Genomic DNA, 13785 nt, shown 5'->3' with positions numbered 1-13785 from the left:
CTAGTCCACTGATAGGGGAGGTCCTCTCCCCCTTCTATCTGTCCCTAACCTATCAGGTATCATCAGGACTGGCTGCATTGTATTCCTCTGTGGTCTGGAAAGGCTGCATGCACCATAGGCAGGTGCTCAAAGAGCTAGCCAGAGTTCATGTCAGAGATAGCCCCTGATCCCTTACAGGGTACCCACTTAGAGACTGAGTTGCCATGGGCTATATCTGAGCAGGAGGTCTAGGATGTGTGCATACATGGTCCTTGGCTAGAGTATCAATCTCTACAAAGATGCCTGGGCCCATATTTTTTGGCTCTGTTTGTCTCTTGTGGAGCTCCTTTCCCCTCCAGGTCTTTTTATCTCCCCCTTCTTTCATAAGATTCCCTGTACTCTGCCCAAAGTTTGGCTACTACTCTCAGCATGAATGAGGACCCTAGGGAAGATGCTCAGCTCCCATTCAGAAGGGCAAATGGGAGAAGCAGGAAAAATCAGAAGCAGGAAAAAACAGGGAAAAGGACAGGAGCCTACCATAGAGAAACTCTGAAAGAATCTACTGATCAGGGTATCAAAGCAGATGCTGAGACACACACCAACATTTTATTGTTATTTTGTGTGATTGTTTGTACTCCCAGGTACAAGCATATGGAGGTCAGAAGACAACTTTCAGGAGTTCATTCTCTCCTTCCATCATATGATTTTCCAAGGTCAAACTCATCTCATCATACTTGGCAGCAAGAAACTTTACACGTTGAGTCATCTTACTGGCCCTTTATCATTTATTCTTGCTTCTTGTGTAACAACAAAAATATTTTTGGTTCACCAAATGCCACCTGCAGACCACTTGTAATGCCATGGGTGTTCTCTATGTGTTAATGGTGTCACTGTTGTATTAATAGCATTGTTACTGTCTCTCCTGGATCACAGAACAGTCAATGTTGTTATCACAGAGATATCATATTACCCAATGTGCTAGAGCGTATCACCCACAGGATAGTATACATAATCCCAGAGAAAGAAAATGAATCATTGCCTCCCCCATGATTCAAAGAGTGTGTCTATAACACAGTAAAATTAATACAACATACATTTTCTATGGCCTGAGATTAAAAGTAATTTGGGAACTTGTCTTATGATTTGGGGATACTGAGAAACTTTAATTGTTTTGTTTGTTTTTAAATTCATTTAAACATGTCTCACATCTATCAACATCAACCACAGTGCCACTGGAATGAGGACTTTGATGGGAAATGATGCCATGACTTAGAGCAGCCAGATGGGGTCAACCTAGAAATGATGAAGGAATCACTCTGGGTGGGCAGCATTAGCTCAAGTTCTCAGTCCAGCCCAACAAGCTGAAGAAAGCAACAACCATTCGGTAGAGACTACATTGTCATTCCTTCTGTGATATGGGCCTTTTCTCCAGACTCTTCTTTCAAGTTGCTCTCTATTTGCATCTCACTGCTCCCTAAGAAGCCCCTATTTTCTCACAACACTGCATGTAGGACAGACTTTCTGGATCCCTAAATGTCTCCTACTATGCAGGACCTTGTGCTCAAGTCCTACTTTGTATTTTGAGACTTAAGCAACTTGGGTCACATCAGTGCTGCTCCACTCTGTTCACGTAACACAAATGTACAACCAGCCTGGCATGTTAGGGTTGCCAGACAAAGGACCATTAATAAAAGTAATAAATTTCATGAGGACATCAAAGTCTGATGTCTGCTGGTGTTTGGAGAGCATTAGTGCAGTATCCCAAGAGCCGAGTCACAAGCTTTCAGGCTGACCAGCTCTGGGGTGTTAGCTGGTAAGTAGAGAACAGTGTATCTTTCTTTATTTGATATGATGGTTAATTTTTAGTATCTACTTGATTGGCTTTGGAAATACCTAGAAGATATGTCTCCTAGGAGATGTGTCTACTAGGTAATTTAAAATGTCATTCAAATTGTCATTGAAGATTACCCGGGTCTCTGCCTTTGCTGGTGAAGGTGCTTTCAGAGGAGCTAAATTGAGGGTGGAAAATACAGTGTGTGTTGTCCCTAACACACAGTGCATGTTGTCCCTGAACATGGATCGCAGACTAAATGAAGAGAAAATGAGCTCAATCCTAGTATTCATTTCTGTGCCTTTTGACTGTGCTTGCAATGTGACTAGCTTCCTTGCATTCTTGCCACCATCCCCTTCCTGCTCTGATTGACAGTATCTCCTTAAACAGTGGACCAAAACAAACTGCTCATCCATTACGTTGCTTTCGGCAGGTATTTTGTCACCAGCTAATAAAGCTAAAGACTAAATGGACAAACCAGCTATGAACTCCATTTAGACACGTATTTCCTGTGGTACTAGTATAATTTAATAAAGGTAAGCTTCATTAGTGTGTATGTCTGTGTGTGTATGATGTGTGTGCAGGCATCAGGAGAGGCCAGAATAGGGCACTGGCTGGCTTTCTCAGAGTTGGGTTACAAATGTTTGTGAAATATTGGACATGGATGCTGTGAATTGGACTTGGGTCCTTCGCAAGAGAAATGAGCACTCTTGGCTGCTGAGCTCTTAATGACTCATCTCTCCAGCCACAGATTCATTTTGCTTATTTGCATAGGAAGGTATTAAAACATCAAGTACTGAAAGACAGGTTATCTATACCATACCTCATCCACTAAATGTTAGTTGCTATAAATATTATGATTGTCACAAGCACTGATTTTTGTGGATGCTGAGCAAGAGGGACATTGGATACTATGACCACTGCAAGCCAGATATGCTCCGATCAGTTCTGGTTGACATATAATTCAAAATAGAACACTCAGCAAACATCACATCAATGTTTTAATAAGACCCAGAGTATTTTTCAAGACTTCTTTGGGGGTTGATACCCCAAAAGAAGATGGACAGCAATATACAAATGTACACACCAGAACCAGGGCTTGAATGGTTGTGTAACATTTGGCAAGGTAATTGAATCTGTGAGTTGACAGTTTCTCATTATGTGACACTCAAAGTGTTCCTGGGAGGTCTGCGCACACTGTGTGTAAACAGTGTAAACAGCGGTTGGCACGGAGCTGACACATTGTGGTGTGGCATTCTCGGTCAAGGCTCATTGCTTTCCCTCACTGTTTTATTTTTTCCTTATGAAATAAAGAAAAGCTAAGACGCCATGTGCTCTGTGAGCTTTCCACAGATCTCTATATTACATTATTCCTCCTTAAGTCCACATTTAAACTCAGTCAGAATTGAGCATGAGAGTTAAATATGCTCATGATTATTAATGACCAAGATCACAATGTTGAAGACGGATGCTACCAATAACAGAGAAGTGGAAAGGCCACAGGCTGAACCAGTTTAGAGAGGTGCTATGATCAATGTTGTTTCAGCCAGGAAAGCTTTAAACAAAGATCATTTGAGGCAGGTGAGTGGAAACACAGCCAGGGAGGCTAAAAGAAAGAAAAATGAAGATGTATATGTGTGGGTTTGTGGATACTTGCCTGTAATTCCAGCTCCGGGGAGAACAAGGCAAGAAGATCACTGTGGTTTGAAGCCAAACTCAGCTACAAAGTCAGTGCTAGTGTCTAAAAAAACTAAACAACTGAAACAATAGGGGTGAAAATTAAATGAGAATGAAGATGTGTAAGGACTTCAACACACAAGGCAGTGCCAGAAGAGAGGAAAAAGTAGTGGTATGGGGAACCATAGTCTACTGATAAGGGGTATAGGAGGGGCTTCTAGGGTGTGCCTAGAACAGACAGAAAAGGTACAGGGGGAGACCTGGTTAGGGAAAAGCCAGGCAGACAGGTGAAAATAAGAGAGCTGGTGGGAGGAAGAGCACTGCATCAGAGGTCTGCAGATTTGAGAATGTCTCCACAGACACACACCTGTGAGTCTAATTTAAAGCATATTCTGGTTCTGGGGTGGTGGATCAGTCCTTGTCCTAGAACTTCAGTTTGAATACCCCTAAATACAACCATAAAACCCTAAATCTAGGCATCTATGTGCCGATAGCCCCAGCATCAGGGCTCAGAGACAGGTGCATACTGAGAGCATGTTGGCTTGCTTGTGGTCCAGGGAGAGACCATGCCTCAAAGCAGTCACAGCTACAGAGGAAGATATACAACATGCCCACTCTGGCTTCCACAAGGATGTTTATGGCTCTCAAAAGTTTGGGCAATATTCCATTTTGTAGATGTACCACAATTTCTATATCCATTCTTCAGTTGAGGGGCCTCTGGATTGTTTCCAGCTTCTGGCTATTACAAATAAAGCTACTACAAACATGGTTGAGCAAATGTCCTTATTGTGTACTTGAGCCTCTTTCAGATATATCCCTAGGAGTGGTATGGCTGGATCTTGAGGAAGCACTATTCCTAGTTGTCTGAGGAAGCACCAGATTGATTTCCAGAGTGGTTGTACAAGTTTACATTTCCACCAATGGGATATTACTCAGCAATTAAAAATAAGGAAATCATGAAATTTGCAGGTAAATGGTGGGAACTGGAAAGGATCATCCTGAGTGAGCTATCCCAGAAGCAGAAAGACACACACAGTATATACTCACTCAAATAGACATATAATATAGGATAAACCTACTAAAATCTGTACATCTAAAGAAACTAATCAAGAGAGAGGACTCTGACTAAAATGCTCAATCCCCATCCTGAAAGGCAAAGAGGATGGACATCAGAAGAAGAAGAAAACAGGAAATAACCTAGAAACCTGCTACAGAGGGCCTATGAAAGGCTCTGCCGTGCAGACTATCAAAGCAGATGCTGAGACTTATGGCCAACTGTTGGGCAGAGTGCATGGAACCTTTTTTTTAATTACATTTATTTATTTTTATTAATTCACTTTGTATCCCCCCATAAGCTCCTCCCTCTTCCCCTCCCAGTCCCATCCTCTCTCCCCCTTCTTCACCCATGCCCCACTCCAAGTCCACTGATAGGGAAGGTCCTCCTCTCCTTCCTTCTGATCTTAGTCTATCAGATCATATCAGGAATGGCTGCATTGTCATCTTCTGTGGCTTAGTAAGGCTGTTCTCCCCCCAGGGGGAGGTGATCAAAGAACAGGCCAATCAGATTATGTCAGAGGCAGCCCCTCTTCCTAGGAACCTGCCACAGAGGGCCTCTGAAAGGCTCTACCCTGCAGACTATCAAAGCAGACACTGAGACTATGGCCAACTGTTGGGCAATGTGCAGGGAATCTTATATAAGAAATGGGAAATAGAAAGATCTGGAGAGGACAGGAACCTCACAAGGAGAGCAACAGAACCAGAAAATTTGAACACAGGGGTCTTCCCAGAGACTCATATTCCAACCAAGTACCATGCATGGAGATAACCTAGAACCCCTGTACAGATGTAGCCCAGGCAGTTTAGTGTCCAAGTGGGTTACATAGTAATGGGAAGAGGGACTGCCTCTGACATAATCCGACTGGCCTGCTCTTTGATCACCTCCCCCTGAGGGGGGGAGCAGCCTGACCAGGCCACAGAAGATGACAATGCAGCCACTCCTGATGAGATCTGATAGACTAAGTTCAGAAGGAAGGAGAGGAGGACCTCCCCTATCAGTGGACTTGGGGAGGGGCATGTGTGAAGAAGGTAGAGGGAAGGTGGGATTTGGAAGGGAGGAGAGAGGGGTTTATGGGGTAATACAAAGTGAATAAAGTGTAATTAATAAAAGTTAAAAAAAAGGTTTGGGCAACAGCTAGCAAGCCATTTCTGTTAAAGGCCAAATACTTTAGGTTCTTCAAGTTATGTGGTTTCTGTCAGAGAAATTCAGTTCCCTTGTTTCATTTTAGAAGCAAATAATTTAAAATAGGTACTTGAGTGATTGTGTTATGTTACAGTAAGTTCTAACTTTAAGAACACAAAGCTAACTAGATTTGACTAAGGTTCTAGTTTGTGAGCCATTGACTTCAATGAGCAGGAGAGTATTGAAATGAATTCTGTAATGAAGGGACTCTATTCTGTTCACTGCTTTTCTCCAAAGAACCTAATAAGATATGTATCACAAGTGAGTATGTGCTTTTCAACTACAGTTGAGTAACTCCAAAAGTCATATAAACTATACTGTAATTGGCTGTCAGACACCTTTGAATCCAAAGCTGGGGCATGCACAGGCTTCGCTAGGTCTGAAGCTCAAGCAAACAGATTAAGACAAGTTGCCAAGTGTGTGTGGTCACCTACAAGCTTCCAGAGTCTTCACTTTCAAGTTCATTGACACTGAACTCTCTGTAAACATTCTAAGGTTAGTGCTCATGTCCTTTACTAGTTGTGGGGACAGAGTCCCTCATCAGCTGCCTGGCAGATGAGTGACCTGCTGGACATGAAAATTCATTATTCTGTCAACCTTATATACAGGTTTGCCTCACCTGAACGGAGCAGGGGTCACCAGCATTGTGCCTTCTTCCTGTTAAGCTCCTATCAGCTGCTAACAGAAGCTGAGGGTCTGTGGCCTGAGTCATATGACTTCACTTTTCTGCCAAGCCCAGGTAGCTAGTAAATTGGCAGCTTCTTGACTACACTGTTGAGCAAGGTGTGGACCTTAGATATCATGGCCTGGCCCCTGAAATGCTTGTTCGGGACCAGTAAAAAGCAGAGCCTCTCTGGACTAAGGCTAAGTGCCCATAATTTATTTGTGCTTAGAGTCTTTTTCTGTCCCCACGATGAGAGAAGATTCTTAGCTAAATAGATAAAATAGTGGGTCAGTGTATGAATATATATACATATATGTATATATATATATATATATACATATATGTATATATGTATAGAACAGAGGGAATGGAAGAATAGAATCCTATCTATTCTCCAACTTTTCCTGACCTTTCAAAAATGTCCGTATAAAAGATCAGCAGGATGCCTCATAAAGTTAAGGTGCCCTGCTGCCAAACCTGATGGCATGAATGTGATCCTTGGCACTCACATGGTACAAGGAGAAAGCTTGGCTTCCAAAATTATCCTCTGGCTTCCCCATGTGTGCTGCAGCACATGCACACGCATGTGCACGCACACACACACACGTGCAAACACACACTCCTATGCGCACACACTCACGCACACACAAGTGAATGAAAAATATCCTCACAGAGATTGGTTTGGTAGGACATGTCTTTAATCCCAGAAATTAGAATGGTAAGGCAGGAGGGTCAGGGGCTCAAAGTCAATCTCTGACAATATTGCTCTCATAATACGTATCTCTAATACATAAACCCTGTCCCCAGAAGAAAAAAATAAATTAAATCCAGGTAAATGAGGCCCAGAATTAATCAAAGCAGCTTCCCACAGTTGCATACTTTAAAATATTTCCAGTGCTTTGGAAAGTCCACAGTCTTCTATTCTGTGTGAGCCACAGTTGAGATCAACCTGTTTAAGGTCTACAACAGAGCCTTTCTGTGTTAGTCACTGTGACAAAAATAAGTGAGGAAAGCAATTTAAGGCAAAAGGGGTTAGTTTGGCTCACTGTTTCAGGGGATATGGTCTATTATGGTAGTGACAACCTGGAAGCAGGAGAATGAGGTGACAAGTTACATGGAAATTAGCATCAGGAAACAGGGAGAAACAGATTCTAGTATTCAGCTGGATTCCTCCTTTCTATTTAGTTTTGGACCCCAGCTTATGGGATGCTGTAGCCCCAGTTCTGGGTGGGAGTTCCAACTTCATTAAATACTGCAGGGAATATCATCACGAATATGTCCGGACATGTGTATCCTGGGTGACTCTAAATCCCAAAAAGTTGGCAATCAATGTTAGCCATCACAAGGCCCTACAGGAAGACATTCCATTCAACAGAATGTAAACAGTGTTTCTCAGAGTTACTTTATACAGATTGCCATCATGTAACTTTTGTTTATTCCTGAGAATTCATAATCATATAGTATAGTTTAGAAACTGCTCAGCTCTAGGTATTTTTACCTTCCTGACAGTATTATTTAAATACCTCTGCTAAATATGGGGTAGGGTGGTATAGAAAACACATGAATTTTAAAAGTTGTTATGTTTCCTAACTAAATGTGCATAGCACTGGGAGTAATGGGGCAAACTGATAGTCGCAGCATTCAAGAGGCCAAGAAGGGAGAATCACTAGCTTGAGGACAGCCTGGGCTGTATGGCAAGATCTTGTCTAAAGAACAAAAGGGAGGAAGGAAGAAAGGAAGGAAGAAAGAGAGAGAGGGAGGGAGGGAGGGAGGAAGGTTGAAGAAAAAAGGAAGGGAGGAGAGGAAAGAAGGAAGGATGAAGAGATAGGAAAGGAAAGGGGGGAGAAAGAAGGAAGGAAAGGATGAACAGATCAAAGAAGTGATGGAGGAAAAGAATAATGGGTACACAGTGAATTATTTATAAGTATTGTGATATGAAGCTGACTGCCATTTTCATCCAGAGTATGGACCATGGGGGTCTGGTCCACAGACCAGAAACTACCACTTACACTCTATTTATTCACTGTCAGGGTGAACGTATTGGCCCCAGGTGGTCACCATTCCCAGCCTGGCTTCTACCTATGAATCTATGAAAATTTGACCAAGATGAGAAGGGAAAAGGTTAATTTTTATTATTAATAATATCACCATTATACAGACAAGACTATTCCAGAAAGGTATTAATATTAACATGGCATAGGAGAGTATTATTTCAATACACAATCTCTAAGTGACCTCAGTTAACAGCAGGCTATGTTGCACAGACCAGTAAAAGCATTGGTGGCTAAATGCTATGTGTTTGGTGTTCAGTGTGGCATTGTGGAGAGTGGACAGTCATTTTCAAGTACCTGAAATACTATCAGGTACAGATAGTATTTCTGTTGAACAGAAGGTCAACTCTAACATTTTCCTGCTTAGAATTCATTAGACCTTGAGCTTAATAGGGAAAGACAAAAATAAATATACAAATTGGATCCTATTTTAATAATGATAGCTTTAAGTTAAACTTGTGTTTCACAGTTAATTATCCGCTATGAATGGTTCTTTCATTTGCTGTCTCAGACAATGCATTACTCCATTTCAAAAGAATGGGTTGATTTCTTTTTCCCTCACATTCATGTCAGTTTTTGTTTTGTTTCCATGTTACTCTGATTTAAACTCAAATTAATTCTATCCCAGGATTTCTAGGAAGAGCAGCCTGAAAAATGAATGATGCACAATTAATACAGACCTCTTCCAGCAGCTACCACATACTGGAGGTAAGAGAGCTGATACTGGCTTTATCCCTGTGTGCCGAAATGGATATTCCCCAATGCTCAAGAAAGAGACACAGTGACAGAGGACAGTGGACAGCTGTCAGAAGCACTCGTTAATTTCAACCTGATTGGGACCAAAAAATACCAATCTTGAATATCAGCATTTTCGGAATGTTTTCAGATGTTATTAATACTTGTTTTTAAATAAAAAAATTTCTAAGGAGGCATCTTTCAAGACTTCAAATTTTCTTCTAAGGAATCAGTTCAACTTATTACAACGATTTTCTTTTTGTAACTTTTTATTACAAAAAGCTTGTTTGCTTGTTTTGTTTGCTAGCTTTTGCTTTTTTTAAATTTTTAATAATTTATTACAATTTATTCACTTTGTATCCCAGCTGTAGGCCCCTCTCCCTTCTTCTCCCATGCCCCTCCCCAAGTCCACTGCTAGGGGAGGTCCTCCTCCACTTTCATCTGACCCTAGCCTATCAGGTCTCATCAGGACTGGCTGCACAGTCTTCTTCTGTGACCTGGTGAGGCTGCTCCCTCCCCACCAATCAGGGGGAGGTGATCAAATTGCCAGCCACTGAGATCATGTCAAAGACAGCCCCTGTTACACTTACTAGGGAATTCATATGGACCAACCAGCCATGGGTTATATTTGTACAGGGGTTCTAGGTTATCTCCATGAATGGTTTTTGGTTGTAGTATCATTCTCAGAAAAGACCACTGGGCCGATTTTTTTTGCTTCTTTTGTTCTCCTTGTGGAGCCCCAGACCCCTCCAGTTCTTTATATCCTCCCCCTCCCCTTCTTTCATAGATTCCCTGCACTCTGCCCAAAGTTTGGCTACGAGTTTCAGGATCTGATTTGATACCTTGCTGGACAGTTTTACAGAGGCCCTCTGTGGTAGGTTCCTGTCCTGTATCCTGTTTTCTCCCTCTTCTGATGTCCATTCCATTTGCTTTTCTGAGTGATGATTGATCATCCTACCCTGACTCCTTCTTGCTTTGCTTCTTTAGGTGTACAGATTTTAGTATGTTTATCCTATATTATATTTCTAATATCCACTTAAAAGTGAGTATATATCGTGTGTTTTTCTGCTTCTGGGATACCTTACTCAGGATAATCCTTTCCAGTTCCCACCAGTTGTCTGTAAATTTCATGGTTTCCATGTTTTTAATTGCTAAGTAGTATTCCATTGTGTAAATGTACCACAATTTCTGTATCCATTCCTCAACTGAAGGACATCTGGGTTGTTTCCAGATTCTGGCTACTACAAATAAAGCTGCTATTAACATGGTAGAGCAAATGTCCTTCTTGTATACTTGAGCATATTTTGGATATATGCCTAGGACTGTTATAGCTGGATGTTGAGGTAGCACTATTCCTAATTATCTGAGAAAGTGCCAGATTGATTTCCAAACTGGTTGTACAAGTTTAGAAAGAAATAGAAGAAGATATCAGAAGATGGAAAGATCTCCCATGCTCATGGCTTGGCAGGATTAACAGTAAAAATGGCCATTTTACCAAAAGCAATCTACAGATTCAATGCAATTCCCATCAAATTACCAACACAATTTTACAGACCTTGAAATAAAAATTCTCATCATCATATGGAATAACAAGAAACCCAGAATTGCTAAAACAATACTGTACAATAAAAGATCTTCTGTAGTATCTCCATCTCTGATTTCAAGTTGTACTATAGAGCAACAGTAGTAAAAACTGCATGGTACAGACATAGAAACAGAATGGTGGATCGATGGAATTGAATAGATAACCCAGAAATAAACCCACCCACTTACGAAAACCTGATTTTTGATAAAGATGTTAAAATCATACAATGGAAAAAGGATAGCACCTTCAAAAAAAATGGTGCTTGTCTAACTGGATGTCCACATGTAGGAAAATGCAAATAGATCCACATTTATTTAGTTTTGTACCCTGCACAAAACTAAAGTCCAAATGGATCAAAGATCTCAACATAAGACCAGACACACTAAATCGGTTAGAAGAAAAAGTGGGGAAGAGCCCGGAACTTATTGACACAGGAGACAACCTCCTGAATAGAACACCAACTGCACGGGCTCTAAGATCAACAATCAATAAAGGGGACCTCAGGAAACTGAAAAGCTTCTGTAAAGCAAAGGACACTGTCAACAGAACAAAAGAGATTAGGAAAAGATCTTCATCAATCGTATATCAGACAGAGGGCTAATATCCAGAAAATATAAAGAACTCAAGAAATTAAACTGCAACAAATCAAGTAATCCAATTTAAAAACGGGGTACAGAGCTAAACAGAGAATTCTCGATAGAGGAAAACACTTAAAGGAATGCTCAACATCCTTAGTCATCAGGGAAATGTAATTCAAAAATGACCCTGAGATTTCACTTTACACTCATCAGAATGGCTGAGATCAAACACTCAAGTCACAACACATGCTGGAGAGGTTGTGGAAAAAGGAAAACCCTCCTCTACTGCTGATGGGAATGTAAACTTGTACAACCAATTTTTTTGTAATGTTTTAAAGATTACATTCTGCATATCAGTGTGTATGTGTGTGTGGTATATGTCATGTATGATATGGCACACGTATGGCAGTCAGAGGAAAACTTACAGGAATGAGTTCTTTCTTTTTATGAAATGGGTCCCAGAGATCCAAGTCACTCTTGGCATCAGGTGCCTTTGCCTGCTGAACCATTGCATGGGTTCAACAAATCCTCTTTACATTGTGTCATCTGCTTCCATGAGACTGCATTCATTAGTCCCATGAGCTTGACATAAGCCACGCTATTACAAGTCCCATGAATCAAGGCTAAATATATATGCCATTCTCCCCCTAGCTCCTGTAGCAATGCCTGACACCTACAAGATACTTTATGGATATGATGCACACATATGGAAGAATGACCATTTTTTTAACCATCATAACAGAGTAAATATAACTATAAGAAATGGTGTGTGCATGTGTGTACATGTTTATGTGTATGTGTACATGTATGTATTTGTATGTATATTTGTAGGTGTATAGGAACATAGGTATGCCTGTATGTGTATCTGTATGTATGAGCATGTATGTATATGTTTATGTGTATGTGTGCATATGTATATGTGTATGTATGCATGTGTATGTGTATATGTGTGTGTTAGTGTGTGTTCTTGTATGTTGCATGTATGTGTCGGCATGTGACTAAAAGTCATTCTGGGTAGCAACTCTAGATGTCACTCTCAACCCAGTACTATTTGCAGGTTTGAATGGGCATGGTGATAGGCACATATTTGCAATGGCTGTGGTGATTTTTGCCCCATGGTATTATAATATATCCCATTTTCTGTTTAGCCTTTTGTCCCAGCAAAGGAGGACACACTTATAGTTTTAAAAGCAAGCATTTTTTCCACCATGAAAATGAGTACAGAACCATGTTGTTGATGAAAATATCGGGCACAATCCATGGAGGGGAGTGAGAAGAGACAAGAGTCCAAAATTACTGTCAGCTAGGGTTAATAAACCTAGCACATACTGCGTGAGGGCTGTACTGGGTAAAGTATGTAAATGTTTATTAAGAGTAGATCTTAGCTCTCTACACCCCACACACAAAGGCAACCATGAAAGAAGATGCGGATGCTAAATGCTTGACTGGAGCAATTACATCAAGCATCTGTCCAGCATGACACTGTGTCAGATACCTCAAGTGGATATAATAAGACTATTAAATTAATATTTATTATTGTATTTATCTACTCATATAGCTACATTAAATTTATATGTATATACGTATATATTCTACATGATAAGACACATTAAAAATTGAAACAGAAGTTAATTCCACAGAGTATGTGTTTGGCAATACAGATTTCTCAGAATATAACCAGAAAAAACATCCTACACCTTTCTATCAATACTATTGAACACAGTATGTGCTTAAGATGATCTTGGAATAAACAAATAAGTGATGATTAAAGAAGGGGCTTATTAAGGTAAGTATATGATGCATGAGGATTTACAAGAGAGTCAGTAATGGAATGAGTAATAGGGGAGGGAGGAAAGTCAAAGATTCAACCACAAAGACAGAGAAATCTACATGCAGTTCATGTCTTTCTGATGGTTCTCAGTTAAGGCTTTCTACAGCTTTTCAGTGAGGAGGACCTTATAAATGTATTGGTTATTGAAAGAATAAATAATTTTAATTTTATTACAGATGACATAGATGACTCCAAAGTGAGTAGTCAGACACTGAAATCTAGCTCATTTGTGAGTTTTTAAGCCCCAGGGTTAAAGAATATCACCCAGCCATTAGGAGGGTTTGGTGGCCCCCTGATGAATTATTAAAAACTACATTCTTGTGCCTATGGGGAAAATTATCTATGTCCCTTATGAAAGAGTGCCTTGGAATGCTCTTAAAATCAGAGAGCTCTTCAAAATGAATATGCTTCTCTATGGTGAGTAAATGATTAGGACTTAAAATACCATTTTTTTATGTTTAGGATATTGACTCTATACTGAAAGCCAAGCAAGTGATTCAGTTTTGAACTAGCTCATGGAAAAATGGAAATGCTCACGCTATAGAGATAGAGACAGAGATAGATAGATGATAGATAGATAGATAGATAGATAGATAGATAGATAGATAGATAGAT

This window comes from Psammomys obesus, unplaced genomic scaffold, assembly GCF_907164565.1.
Source record: "Psammomys obesus unplaced genomic scaffold, mPsaObe1.curated_primary_1811, whole genome shotgun sequence".
Classification (NCBI taxonomy): Eukaryota; Metazoa; Chordata; class Mammalia; order Rodentia; family Muridae; genus Psammomys; species Psammomys obesus.
Note: the sequence above shows the minus strand (reverse complement) of the source record.